We start from the raw sequence: 14,303 nt of genomic DNA on the forward strand, positions 1-14,303 counted from the left end.
AGTCCTGAGTCTGGCTGACAAGAGCTTGCACTGTCTCGGCTCTGCACCCAAGGAAGATGGCTATCAGAGCGCCAGGGACATTTTATTGCACGTTCATGTACACGTCGGTCTCCTTCCCCGGTGGGTGTGTGTGAGTGGGGTGGGAGTGGGGGCAGGGGTGGCGTCTGAGTTATCTGGTGCTCTCGGCACCTAGCGCAGAGATTGCCACTGTGGAGATGGGCAGGAAATGTTCACTGAACGAACTGACTAATAAACAAACCAACTCTTGATTCAACCAAGACAAAGGAGGGCCGGACGCCAGGACGGAGGTTTCCCCCAAGGCTTGCCACCTTCTGCCTTTCTTCCTACCCGGATTCAGACTTTCAAATTAGCCCCGTGTCCACAGATGTGCCAGCTTAGGGAGAAGGGAGAGAAGAATGATCTGGAAAGGAAAACCGCACCTGTGAAAAAGACAAAGCCTTCCGTTGTGGACAGGGGAGTGTGCGGGGCAGGGAGGTGCTGGCTGCTTTGCGTGCGAACAGGAGCCGGTTTCAGAGAGCGCAGTCAGCGTTCCCAACCGGGCTCACCCAGCTGCGCCTTTGAGAAGGCACAGAAGCCACCCAGAGAGGGACCCTGAGGGTCAGGGGCTAGATCAGCCGGTCCCTCCTCACGCCTACCCATTGTCTCTCCAGCCCCAGTTGAATACCACCTCCTCCCAGAGCCCTCCTAGGTTTCCCCCGGCAGAGTGGCTCATCCCATCTTGTGTTCAGCACCCTGGGTTTCTAATGAATTTAGAATGATGGTTTGGGACTCCCTTCACAGGGATCGATCCCCAAGATGCTGAGGACGCAAACGATCAACCTGCACATTTGATTCCAGCAAAAAAGATCCCACAAGGAGGAATGATTGCAACCTACCCAACCTCCCAAACCTCCAGCTCTACAAGTCTTACTCCGTCGCCTCCTCTGAGTCTGTGCTCAACATCACCGCCTCAGTGAGGCCGTCCTGGCAGCCCCGTTAACCTTGTGACAGCACCCGGCCCCCATTCTCCACCCCACACACTCTCCTTCTCTGCCTTCTTTTTCTCGGTAGCACTGCTTCTTTACTTACTGTACTTACGCAGCTGTCTATTTATCATCTGGGTCCTTTCGTCAGAAGTCAGCTCCCAAGGGCAGGCATTTGCCGTCGTCACCATTGAGTCTCAACTCCTAGTACAGGGCCCAGCCCATAGCGAGTGTTCACTAAATAATTATTGGGCAAGTCAATTCCCATTATACAGGTGAGGAAACTAAGGCACGGCAAGGTCAAGTCGCCAGGCCAAAGTCATGTAGCTGGCGAGGGGCAGTCAGTCCTTCGTTAAAAACCCACGAAGGCCTCAGAAGTTTGGACATGGAGTTCCCATGCGGCCCAGCAATTCCACTCCGGGGCATAAACCGACGAGAAACGAAACACACGTCCACGCGAAACCTAATTACACATGGCTGTGCATGGTGGCATTCCTCACCATAGCCAAAAAAGTGGAAACCACTCAAGTGTCCGTCAACCGATGAGCACAAGAAAAATGATGTATCCATACGGTGGAACACCTAACCATAAAAAGAAACGAAGAACGATACAGAATGATTCAGCCTGGATGAATCTTGAAAACGTGAAGCCAAGTGAAGAAAGCCGGACATTAAAGACCACATGTTGTATGAGTTCATTGATCTGAAATGTCCAAAACAGGCAAATCCATAAAGAGAGAATGTAGTTAGTGGTTGCCCGAATTTGGGAGGAGGTTGGGGGAAAATGGCAGAGTGACAGCTCAAAGGTATAGGGTTTCTTTTGGGGGTGATGAAAATGTTCTACAACTGCTCGTGGTGATGACTGTAAGCCTCTGTGAATAAACTAAACACCATTGAATTGTACACTCTAAGAGGGCACATTGTATGTCATGTGACTTCTATCTCGATAAAGCCCTTATTTAAAAAAGTCCGGCTTTTGGAGGGGTAAGATGTCCAGCGAAAGCAGGCATAGACACTTGTCTCCTCCTTGAGGACGTGTGTCTTGTTTGTTTTAAGCTCCACCTGGGGTAGGCAGGATCCCTTTCTTAGGGGCTGGCGCCCTGAGCACTTGCGTTGATGCATTATACTTTTTAAAAGCCTGGGTGGCAGCCACATTGCTTCAAATCCTACTGTAGTGAGTTGCAAGTTGTCCCCCAAAAGGTACTCCATGTCCTAATCTCCAGAAGGTGGCCTAAGTTGGGAAAAGGTCTTTGCAGATGTAATTAAGCTAAGCATTTAGATCACCCTAGATTATTCTAATGGACTTTAAATCTAATAACGAGTGTCACTATAAGAGACAAGAGACACACAGAGAAGAGAATAAGGCCCCGTGATGACCGAGGCAGCGACCGGAGTGATGCTGTCACAAGCCAAGGACCAGGTGGAGCCCCCAGGAGCTGCAGGTGGAGCCCCCAGGAGCTGCAGGTGGAGCCCCCAGGAGCTGCAGGTGGAGCCCCCAGGAGCTGCAGGTGGAGCCCCCAGGAGCTACAGGTGGAGCCCCCAGGAGCTGCAGGTGGAGCCCCCAGGAGCTGCAAGAGGCCAGGAGCGGTTCCCCTCTAGAACATTTAGACGACTGTGGCCCCACCCACACCCTGACTTTTGGTGAATGAATAACTTTCTGTTGTTTGAAGCCACCCCGGGAAATTAGCGCACCTGCCTTCTCCACTTACCGGCCAAGGTTCCTGGAACATGTCTCTTCGTGCTCCTGAGTCTCGGGTTCCACATCTGTGGAACGGGGACACCTGGCAGGGCCCATGTCAGGGTGTGTGTGAGGACTCGAGATGATATGGGTAAAGCTCTTAACGAAAGGCCTGGTAATCCCCCGGGCACCCCTCCCCCGCCGGCGAGCTTTTAAGGTTACATCATGGAAGAGTCCTGGTCCTGATCGGTTCTGTCTCCTTACAAGGCCACCAAGGAACTTTAGAAGCCACCCCCCCCCACCCCCCCACCCAACACCGGCTTCCACTACCATCTGCCCGACCTGAGGGAGGCCCCGGGCACATCAGGGCTCTCAAGGCTGTGTTATAGGGAATGGTGCTAACAGCCCCTTGCGATACCATTTTTTAATCCCGTAAAGGCAAGGCGGGATCTCACAGTGGTCAGATGCCTTGAGCTTCGATTCCTGGCTCTGCGAGTCGCTTGCTGTGTGGCCTTGGGCAAGTTAATTAGCCTCTCTGTGCCTCAGTTTCCTGACCTGTAAAACAGATATGAAGTCCGTTATGCTACCACCCTTCAGCGTTCGGGCATGCTGAGCTTGGCGCTAAGAAAGGCCGCGTGGTTGTTCGAGAAACGTCAGACTCCATAAGGAGGACATTCCTTGGAATTTTAAACCCAAGTAAGTTTCCACTTGAGAGAAAAACTGCCTCTTTACTTCTTGCCCCCACACAGCCACCAAAGGGCAGCCGGTGCCCAGGGAGAGTTCTCGGCAGGATCTCCCAGCCAGCACCGTGGAAGGCTGGGAGAAGCCACAAGTGCCTTGGCCTTTGCCCCCAGGGGCCCTCTGGATGACACACCCGGCTTCGGCTTCATGGTGGGAGCCCTTCCAGCAGGGATGAAAATGCTGTGCTGGCCCAGAGAGCAAGCCACCAGTCTGTTTTCTCAAGGGCGCCACCCCCTGAATTCTTGGAATTCTTGGCCAAGGGGAGTGTCCCCAGGGGGGTCTGTTCCAGGGCTGGGTCAGCTGGGCTGATTTACATGGCAGGGGGCTTGGACCGCAGCCCAGGGAGTGGAATGGGGTGGGGAGGGGACACCCAGAACGAGGATTTCCACTGTCCCGTGAGGCCAGGGCATTGGGTTTAGTTCACTTCATCTTCCTCAGTAGCTGGTGTCTGGAATTCCTCCCTGTGCAGGGATGGGGGCGACGTGGGCAGGAGCAACCATTCCCCCCACCCCCAGCACGCCCCAGTGAAGGCAGCATCAGTCCCGAGGGTCCCCACCTGGGGGAGCGAAGGACCTTGGGCCCCTCAAAGCGGGGAAGCGAGTTCCTGGATGCCGCTGGCTGAACGTCTGTGAGATTTCGGCAGGTTTCGGCCTCCCCGAACTCCAGTTTTCTCACCAGTAAATTGGGGTTCAAAACATTACTCCTAGCACTGGAAGGAACTCTAACTCTCACCTTGCTATGTTTGGAGTCCCCAGGAGAACCTGAGGGTGTCCAGAAAAGACAGGGTGAGGCCGGAGCCGGCCCGGATGTCCTGTCCTCAAGACGCAGCGGGAACCTCGCCGGTTGTGTGGGAAAGGCGCCCAGACGCCCCGCGTTGTTCTCCGCTCTGGAGTCTGCATTTGGGAATGTTGGTTCAACACCCCGCTGTGATCACTGATGCTCCACGTGTCCCCCAGTGTTTAATTCCGGAGAGGCGCTTACCCACCAGTTCAGGTGTGGAGCCAGCTTCAGAGAATACCTCTGTGTGGGGCTCTGGCCTCGGAAGTCCTGGAAGGTGAGCCTCCATCCACCTGTGCGTCCATGAGTTCATGTGTCCACCTGTCTGTTCATCAGAGGAGGTGCGCTGAGTCCTTCCGTTTCTTGCTCTGTAAACGCGGGCAAGCTGGGTGATCTGGGCCTCAGTGTCGTCATCCGGAGAGTGGGGGTGACGTCAGGACCTACCTCCTGGGGTGGTGGTGGGCATAAACAAACACACAGGTAAGGCACTGCAGAGCTGTGTCTGGCTCGTAGCAGGGATCTTATTTATTATTGTTGTTGTTATTGTTGCTGTTGTTATTATGTTGCTATGGAAACCTGCATGAAATTAACACACGGTGTCAGGCACTGGAAGGAAACCACCTTTGTGGATGACCTTGGGAAGCTGACACAATCTTGCACTAATCTTGCAGAGTCTGTTTCACCTCCGGTGGCCGTTGGTGGGACATGTGCTTGCAGTCCTTGGTAAACGTCAACTGTTTATCACTGGCCTTACTGCCTTGAGCACCTAGAGTTCTAGCCAGGAGCAACCCCACCTGACGTTGTCCAACGTCCTGTGCTTCCTCATTACCTCTGGCTTTGGAAATTCCAGGGTGACATTGGGTACACCCACTGCTGTCCTCCACTTAAGCTAAATTCAGTCTCAGGGAGGCCACGAGGGGTGGAGATCATGGGAAGACAAGAGTCTGGGAGTTAAAACCCCAAAGCTCTGAGCTCTCCTTGTCCTGTTTGTCCCCTAGAGACACTACATGGGGAGGAAGGAAGGATATCAGTCACGACTGTGGACTCAGGATTGAACCGCTTAATCAAATCCCTACTCTGATGCTGATGAGTCCAGGGCTCCCCCTCTTTGAGCCTTTCAGTTTCCTCATTTGTTAAGTGGGGATGATGATAATACAAACCCCGCGGGCTTTTAGTGAAGAGTAAATGAGATGATATTCTTAAAATATTTGGCACACGCCTGGCACGCGGTCATTGCCCAGAAAATATTATTCTTCGGTAGGTTCACCCCCTTCCTTTTCTTCTCCAGATCCAACCTGGCTGCAGGTTTGCTGACCTCTCTGAGTCTGGCGCCTTCCTGCCCCCACTTCCCGGCTTCTCCGCCCAGGGTGGGAGCCCTGCCCTGCCGCGGACGCCCAGCAGGAGCATGCCAGAAGGCAAGCACAACACGCGCCAGCCGGCCTTTGCAAGGTCCTGCTCCACTCCCGCGCCCCGCCCACCCCTCTCGCCCCGCCCCCGGCAGCGCTCCCACGCCCCGCCCACCCCTCTCGCCCCGCCCCCGGCAGCCTGGCAACCCCTCTGCTTCCTGCTGGAAGCTGTTGACTCGCCTAGTCACTTACACCAAACTTACACGACAGAGGTGCTCAGAAAGCGGGAAGTCTGACCAAACGTCTACCACTGCGTGATGCCTTATTTCATACGAAGAGGCACCCTTGTTCCCACTGTGCAGATGAGGAAACCGAGGCCCAGAGAGGTTAAGGAGCTTGCTCAAGGTTTCAAATACAGCCAGAGGAAGAGCTTGGTACAAACCCCGGTGGACGGTCCCAGAGCTCACCCGGTCACGTTAAGCGCCCTCTGTTCAATAACAGGGTGATTGTGTGGAGAGAGTATAAGTCCAGTGCTTGGCGCAGTTCTTGTCACGTTAATAAGGGCTCTATAGAACTTAACGCTAGAATGACAATAACAATAGCCACAATTATTATTGCCCTTGCCCATTTCCCGCCCCTCCACCGTGAGATAACAGAGGAGCGTCAGTCACAGGACCTGCATGTTGCAGTGGCTAGCAGACCGTGCGTCTGCTTCCTTGCCGCCTTCTGCCCTCCTCCCAGCCCCGCCCTCTGAGGCGACAGTAAAGGGCCAGGGTAATGGGCAGGCCTGATTGCAATGCAGAAACGCGGAGTGCCATTAAGTTCGGGCAAATCAGAAAATTCTTCCTTGATGATAAAGGTTATTGTAGAACAGTGAGGAAACTCCCCACCCCCCCTACCACGCCATCAGATGGAGCCCGTTTCTACTCTGGGGTCCCCGGGTGGCGGGGTGGGGCTGGAAGTTCAGGCCCACCTGTCTGTTCAGGTCTGGGCGGGAGAAGCCACCTGAGAGGGGAGGCGGAGGCTGGGCAGGGAGTAGGTGTGTGTGGCGTGGGGGGGGGGAGGGGAGGCGAGGTGAGGTGAGGGGGTGGAGGACAACTACCTGGTGGGGTGGACCCTGGGGGGTGGGAGCAGCGCGACCCTCCCTCGCATCCCTCCACAGCCCGGGAAAGTTTCTGAGCTCACAAGATGCCCAGGGTGACGGGGTTTCCCATGGCAGGAGCCGATGGGGCTGAGGCAGAGCCAGGCCCGCACGCATGACCGAATGCAGGCTGGAGGGTTGGCAGGGAGCGGCGCGGGCCCTGAGCGACGCCTTGCTCCGGACTGGACGTTGTCGGGACGCAGGGTGATTTTTAATGCATCTCACTTAGAAGCAGGCAGTCTAGACAGAGGCCAAAGCCATAATCGGTAACACTCGCCCATATTGGCCATTTTTGGCCATTATTATGGCTAAGCTGATGTCCATGTTTTGTCTGGGCTCACACGTGGTTACAGAGGGGTCTTGTGTTTGTATTATTCCACCACAGTCACCGAGTGGCTTTGTCCGATGTTGCTATTCTGTGACATTGTTTACGCCCATCAGGAGAACACCAAGGCCTCAGTGATGGTACCTGGAGCCAACTCGCAGAGGTCTTTCTCAGAGTGAGGTACAGATGCAGAAACTGGGAGGAAGCTTTGGCTTCCGGATGCCCTGGAAGGAGGATGGGGGTCTGCTGACCCAGCTCTCCAAGGGGCAGCCCAATCTCTGTGACAAACAGAAGTCTGTAAGGAACAAAATAGAAATTGTCCTTTGGCACAACCCACAGTGACAACATTTTGTGCAATTTCTGGGCTCAGCCCACCTGGACGCAAATCCCAGCTCTTAGCTCTGTAACTTTGATCAAGTTACTTAAACCTCTCTGTGCCTCAGTTTCTTTATCTGTAAAAGTAAGATAAGAGTAGTGGTCTCTTTGTAGGGTTGGGTGACGATTTTGAGACAAGGCGTATAAAGTGCCTGGTGTACAACGAGCATTTAAGCACGTGCTCTGTATAGTTTTGTGTTCTGGTTTTTGGCTAAGCAATATGTCAAGATTGTCTTGTTCGCCCATGTATCTCTGCAAACCAGAGAAGCTACTTGATAAAAGTTTGTCGAATGAATAAATGAGGGCATTTATTTAACTATTCCTCTGTCAGTGAACATTTAGGTTATTTCCTGTTTCTGTTGCCATAAATTGCACAAAAGACAAAAGAAAATGTAGATAAATTAGACTTCATCAAAATTAAACTTTTCTGCTTTAAAACACACAAAAAAACCTAGGGGTGGAAAAAAAATTGCAAATCGTATATCTAATAAGTGATTTACATTCAGAATATATAAGGAACTCCTTGTACCTGAATAATAAAATATAAATAACCAAATTTTAAAATGGGCAAACATTCTGAATAGATCCAAAGGAAGATATACAAATGGCCAATCGGTGTCTGAAAAATGCAGGATAATGGCCTCCCAGAGATGTTCAGTTCAGATCAGAATCCTGGAGCCTTCGAATATATTACCTTATATAGGACAAAGGGGAATTAAGGTTGGGCATTGCTAATTAGTTTAAAACAGGAAGATGATTCTAGAGCATCTGGGTGAGCCCAATAAAATCACGAGGGCTCTTAAAAGGAGAAGAGGGAGGCAGAGCGGGGAGAACCAGAGAAACGGTGGCTTGAGATGGACTTGGCTCCGCGGTTTTGGCTTTGTAGATGGATGGAAGACGGCTATGAGCCAGAGAACGTGGGTGGTCTCTAGAAGCTGGGAAAGGCGGGGAAAGCGATTCTGCCCTCGAATCTCCAGAAAGAATGAAATCCTGCTGGTGCCTTGATTTTAGCCGAGTGAGACCCAGGCTGAACTTTTGACGTCCAGAGGTATAAGATAATTTACGGTAATTTGTTAACGGCAGCAAGGGAGGCTAATACACACAATTAAGTGTGATGCTAGGTGTGGCATTCTCATAGATGCCCTTAATCAGGAAGTTCCTTTCTATCTTTGTTGAGTGATTTGTATCGGAAAAGAGTTTGGGATTTTAAGTGCTTGTCCACCATCCACTGAGCTAACCATGTATTGTTTGTCCTGTGTTCTATTGACAATCTACCATAGATTATGTAAATAAAATGTCACATGTTGAACCACTCTTGCACTCCTGGAATACATCCCACGCGGCAATGGATTCTTCTGACATGTTGCTGGATTCAGTTTACCAGTATTTTGTTGAGAATTTTTGTATGTATATTCACAAGGGATATCGGTCTATAGTTTTCTTTTGATATCTTTGTCTTCGGTATCAGGGTAAAACTGGACTTACAATGAATTGGGAAGTGGTCTCTCTTCTATTTTTTTTAGAAGCTTATGAAGAATTAAAATTAATCCTTCTTTAAGTATATGAACGAATTTACCAGTGAAGTCATCTCCTTCCATTGATCGCTCTTGGAGTTCATTGAGCTTCATGGATGTGTAGAATAATGCTTTTCGTCAAATTCGGGGAGTTTTCGGCCATTATTTCTTTGAATATTTTTCTGTGTTTTTTTTTTCTCTCTTTTCTCTCCTCTGGCATTCCCATTACACGTGTGTTTGTGTGATGTCCCTCGAAGGTTCCGTTCGCGTTCCTGCATTCATTTTCTCTCCGTTCTTCTGAGTGCATGATCTCTGTCAACCTACCTCCAAGTCTGCTGGTTATTCATTCTACTGTCGAGTCTCTCTAGGGAATATTTTATTTAGGTTATTGTACTTTCCAATTCCATAATTTCGCTTTGGTCTTTTTTAAAAAAATAATAATTTCGGCCTTCTCCTTGCTACTCTCTGTCTGGAATACTGTCGTCGTACTTTCCTCCTGCAGGCACGATGTTCTGTAGCTCTACGGGCACATTCGCAATAGCTCTTTGGAAGCCTTTGTGAAGTCCGGCGCGTGGGTTCTCTCGAAGGCAGTTTCTGTTGCCTGTCCTTCTTCTCTCGTATGGATCACACTTGCCTGTTTCTTCGTATGTCTCATAATTTTTTGTCGTTGTTGAAAACTGGAGATTTTAGGTGTTATATCGTAGCAGCTACTGATTCCTCCCTCACTCTTGCCTGGGCTGGTTGCTTGAGGTTCGTTTGGTGACTCAGCAGGACGATTTCAGTGAAGTCTAATGCCCTCGGGTGTGCAGCTTCTGAGTCCCTCTCTGCAGCTGGGGCCGGGCTTGGGCTGAATAGATCAGCCTGGGATGGCAGTGCTTTCTTCAGGGCTCCTTGACTTCCTCTGATCTCTCTGTCACACTGTCTTCCTCTGTTGGGGTCGCTCCCAGCTGGTTAGCCTCCGCTAATTGCAGGCTAATTGCTCTATTGTTTGCAGCCATGCCCTAGGGCCCAAATGGCTCCCTTGCTTCTTTGGGCCCAGCTCCTGAAAGTGGGTGGCTTCTCCAGTCCTCAGATCCTGCCCTGTGTGTGGCTTTTCTAGTTTCGAGCTCCTGCAGTGCAGATGGCTTCTCTAGCACTGACTCCTGCATGGCTTTCCAGCCCGGTCCTCCGTTTGAACTTTCATTTCAGAGCCTCTGTCTAGCAAGATACCTCCCTGTGAATGAATGGCTTTCCTCGGCACCCAGGAGGGCAGACTTCCAGCAAAATTTTCGGAGTGGAGGGAGAGATAGATGCCAGCAAGTCCCACTGGGCACAGCAGCGAAGCAAGTTCATTGCCAATTCAGCGAGTCACTTCACGGCTCCTCCGACGAGCTCTGATCTCAGCCTTTTGGGGAGAGAGGTGGCCTTCCCTGGGCAGGTTGTCTCAGCTTCAGGGGTATCAGTTGCTCCTCGTCCCTGCAACTGCTGTTCTTTCGGGCCCCCTTTACTTCTTGCTAGCCAATCTCTTGTGATACCTGTACCCCGTTATAGCCAATGACTCCTTACATTGCACTTTTTCTCGTACCCCACAGAAGCTGGGTGCTCACAAAGCCACATGGGCTGCGGGGACCTGACACGTGAGCACCTGGGACCAGGAAGCAGAGCCCTTCTCTCTTGAGATGACTCTCCAGGACCCTTTCCTGACAATGCTTCAGTGCCAATGGGCAGAAGGAAAACATGGAAAGTTGCCGGCTCTATTTTCACCGAGCAGGCAAGAATTGCGAGTTTGGAGCTGAGAGGCAATGCATTGACAACTAGCAAAAGCTCCGATGTCCAGCAGGAAGGGTAAAAAGTTGTAGTCCATTCATCCAGTGGAATGCTATAGAAAGATGAGAATGAATGAACCAATACATACAACGAAAGATGTGGATATGTTGAGTGAAAAGAAGCCTGGCATAAAGGAATATTCTCTGCGATTCCATTTCTACAAAATTCAGAAACCAGTCGAATGAGTCTTGGCTGTTAAAGGAAGGGTAGCGGTGACATTGGGTGGGTGTGGTAACTGGGAGAAAGGGCATTGGTGATGGAGAGAAAGGACTTTCTAGGTGCTACAGATGTTCTGAATCCTGTCTTGGATGCTGGTCACTTGGGTGTGTTCACTTGGTGGAAATTCCTCAAGCCGTGTGCTTACGATCTGTGCACTTTGATGTGCGCCTGTGTATACATATATTTATTTATTATAGCTAAATAAAATTTACTTGCACACCCACGTTCACTGTGGCACTATTCACAATCCCTCGGTTAGGGGCTATAAGGATCTACTTCTTGCAGGAGAGGAAACAGATGCAGAGAACAGACACAGCTTATCCAAGGCCACAGAGCCCGTTAGCAGAACAGGCAGGGCGCGGACCGAGGCCGGCCGGCATCCGAGTGGACCTGCCCAGCCCTTTGCTGCGCTGCCTCTCCCCATGGCCTGGATTGGAGTCTCAAAGTGGGGTCTGGGCTGCTACTTGGAACGACGTGCTTTACCCGCCCTAGCCAGACTCCAGCGGTGCAGGCCGGCCATGTTTCTCCTGTTCTATAGTTGAAAGATTAGGCCACAGAATCCTGTGCGGCCACACATGGCTGTTCCTTCCACTGCCTGGGTGCTGGGTGTCATCTGAGCCTGATCTCTGGTGAGCCTTTGGGGAGCTTATCTTTCAAGATTCCCCCTGATGGCAGGATTCGTTTTCTGGTCCCTGCATTTCTCGGGGAAGAAGCCCCCCCGCCACCTCCCCCAGCTCTCACTGGCTCGGTTGGATTTACATGTCGAAGGCAGGTCAGGTCACTGAGTTAAGGCTAGCCCATGAAGAGCAGGAGGAAGGAGACAGCCAAGTCCTCCTGACACAAAAATCCCAAGTTGGCTCCCCAGGGCGATGGCTCCTCACAGACTCAGGGACATGGTTGTCCTGTGACTGGTGCTGCTAGGGGCACAGTCCACCCTCTTCCTGGGGGTCTTTGGGCACCTCCTCCCTGCGGTTGTCCCTGCCACCCAGGTCAGATTTCTGCATTGCGTGTTCCTGTATGTGGGTCACTTGGTGAGTCTACACTCAGGCCCCAGCATGGGTTGGTTGGGTTGGGGTTCTCTCTCTCTCTCTCTCTCTCTCTCTCTCTCTCTCTCTCTCTCTCTCTCTCTCTCTCTCTCTCTCTCTCTCTTTCTCTCTCTTTCTCTCTCTCTGTGTACCTTGCTCCTCCTTTTCCTCTTTCATTTACCTTTTCTCTCTCTTGCCCACCCTGCTTTACCCCTGCATCGCAGCAATGTCAACTCCTGTCATTCCCGTGATCGAAGCCATCCTGTGGCTTTGCAGTGTCATTAGATGAAACCCAAGCAGCTCCCCACAGCCTGCAAGGCCCTGGCCGGGCTGGCTCTGCCAACCTCTCCCACCCGGTCACCTGGGTCTCCCTCTTCCCATAGCCCTTAGCTCCGCGGCAGCCACATGGCCTGACCCGGTGCCTCGGACACACCGGGCTTCTCCCCACACTGAGTCTTCTGCACTTGCTGTGCCCTTAGCCTCAAAAGAGGGCCCCCCCCACGACTTTTCATGACTGGTGACCCTGTGTTCATTCTTCCAGTCTGATCTGAAATGTGTCTCCCCAGAGTGGCCTCTCTGGACATCTTATCTGAGGAACTCCCTGCCCACTCTCCTGTCCACGGGTCCCCCCACCTCCGTGCCTGGTATCATTCTTTAAAATCGTCTTAGGGCGCTTGTCACAATCTGAACGTACCTTCTTCCTTCGTGTATTTCATTATTTACTGTCTGTCTTCCCCCGACTGAAAATGGAAACTCTGAGGGTGCAGGGAAGGCGCCAGATTTGTCCGCTGCGGAATCCCCAGTGCCTGGCTTGTGGTTTTAATTTTTGAATGAATATATGAGTGTGTGAATGCAGAGATGGGTGGATGGGTGAATAATCAGATGAAAGAATGTGTTTATGAATGGACAATGCATGGAGGGATAGATAGATGGATGGGCGGATGGGTAGATGGATGGGGGGATGGGTGAATGGGTAGATGGGTAGATGGATGGATGGTCGGATGCAGGTGGGAAAATTTGCCTGTGTAGAGACGAGCTTCTTGCAGTGTAGAACATCCATGAGATTAGGCTGTAGTGCCACCTGGTGGTAGAAATAACAATGTCTAAATTTGCTGCCAAGACGCTCTCCCTTCTTCAGAAGCTAACGGTGACCATCTCCCATCCACGGGCCTCACCCTCGTTCGAGCTCACTGTTCCCTTTCAGAGGTCCCCAGGAGCACCCTGTTAGTTGGCTGGGACGGTCACCCTTCCTCTGTAGAGCGATGATGCTTTTTCCAAAAGTAAGACCAGAGCTTATTCGGCAAATATTTACTGAGCACCCTGTGTCAGACCCTCTTGCAGGTAGAAGGGACGCAGTGGAGAACAAGAAGGGGCCCCCCTGGATTTGACTTGAATGAGAGAGCTGAACAATGACAGAGGAAACAAACAGGTAGGGCGGTTTCACGTTCGGAGAAAGCCTCTCCAAGAAGGAAGAATTTGAGGCCAGGCCTACCCAATGAGTGAGGAGCAGCCCACCTTACAGATGCCGGAAAATGAGCCTCCGGAGCTGGGCCCGAAATAGGGTGAAGCAGGCAGGGCACTTGCCTCAGGATCCGGATTTAAAGGGCCACCAAAAAACTCAGCCATCGAAATAAATAATATTTTTATGCAATATTAAAAAAGTCAATCTCAATGCAAAAAAAGTCTACGATGAGCAACATATCAACACTTACATAAAGACAGGATCCAACAGGGCTGGGCGAGTCGTGCAAACGCAAAGTAGGCCTCTGTCTACTTAAAATTTGCATCTGTTGTCCATCTCGGATAGCTTTGGTGCTCATTTTAACACCTTAAAACCTCGCGCCAAAGGATTACGTATCTCTGTTTCCGAGCACATTGGCGACTCCTTAATTTTGTGCCCAAAGTGAGTGTCTCGCTTGCCTCGCCCTGGTCCCAGCCCTGTTGCGTCTGAGCCGAAGGGTCAGCAGGTGCAGAGGCTGAAACAGGTGCCTGAAGGAAGGAAAGAACTGTGAGGGCAACAGGGCAGGGAGACGAAGAGGCGGAGGTCAGCAGGACCCAGCCTGGTCTCTGCCCTGGCTGCCTTTAAAATCACTCTGGGGCTTTAAAGTCACACTCGCGCCCAGGCCCCACCCCAGGCGGACTGTCAGCCTCTGGGGGCGGGGTCCAGGCCTCTCCCCAGTAACCGCGATCCCTCGGCAGAGGGGACACCTACCTAAGAGCTGCCCACTTCGACTCAATTCCACCCTCTTCTGTCACCTCCCTTCCTTAACGGTGTTAGTAACCTCCCCAGCCCCACCCCGTCGGAAGGGTCATTCGCAGCCTCTCCTGACACTGGAATTAAACTGGTCTGATTTGGGAGATCCCGCTGCTCGG

General features: G+C 51.7%; 1 long non-coding RNA gene across 1 annotated transcript; it reads right to left on the reverse strand.

The window, feature by feature from the left end:
- Positions 1-127: 127 nt before the first annotated feature.
- On the reverse strand, positions 128-2,812 carry LOC118601590. Its single transcript, XR_004950349.1, has 3 exons — positions 2,693-2,812; positions 1,090-1,686; positions 128-440 (listed from the first exon to the last, which is right to left on the reverse strand). It is a non-coding gene; the product is annotated as an uncharacterized LOC118601590 (long non-coding RNA).
- Between the last annotated feature and the right edge of the window lie 11,491 nt (positions 2,813-14,303).

This window comes from Rousettus aegyptiacus, unplaced genomic scaffold (genome assembly GCF_014176215.1).
Source record: "Rousettus aegyptiacus isolate mRouAeg1 unplaced genomic scaffold, mRouAeg1.p scaffold_m13_p_1, whole genome shotgun sequence".
NCBI classification, from domain to species: Eukaryota; Metazoa; Chordata; class Mammalia; order Chiroptera; family Pteropodidae; genus Rousettus; species Rousettus aegyptiacus.